We start from the raw sequence: 466 nt of genomic DNA on the forward strand, positions 1-466 counted from the left end.
AAAACGAAAAAAAAACGAAACCAAAACCAAAAAAAACGAAACAAAAACCAAACCAACCCAAAAAAAAAAACAAAAAAGAAAAAACAAAACAATATATTATTCTCACCGCTTTTTTGTTTTTATGTTTGTGTGTATGTCTTTCATCCTGTAGTACATGAGCCCAAGCTTTAATAGGGTTTTGTCTGACTTTCCCAACAGCAAAATCATTTGCTAGATCTAGAGAGGTATTCAGAGAGAGAAGAGCAGACCCACCAATACACTGTTTATGGTAGAGGCGAATATACATCTCTCTGCATGCATTAAATATCATTAAATATAACTCTCCTTCTCTCTCTTTCCTTAATACTTTACGACGACCACCCGCTGATGCACTCACAAATTCTCCCTCTGTTGCACGCGGAGACATCGGGAGCTGCATACATACACACACACTTTTTTTTTTTTTTTTTTTTTTTTTTTTTTTTTT

Source organism: Eimeria mitis, genomic scaffold (assembly GCF_000499745.2).
Source record: "Eimeria mitis Houghton genomic scaffold, Emh_scaff2651, whole genome shotgun sequence".
In the NCBI taxonomy this organism is placed as follows: Eukaryota; Apicomplexa; class Conoidasida; order Eucoccidiorida; family Eimeriidae; genus Eimeria; species Eimeria mitis.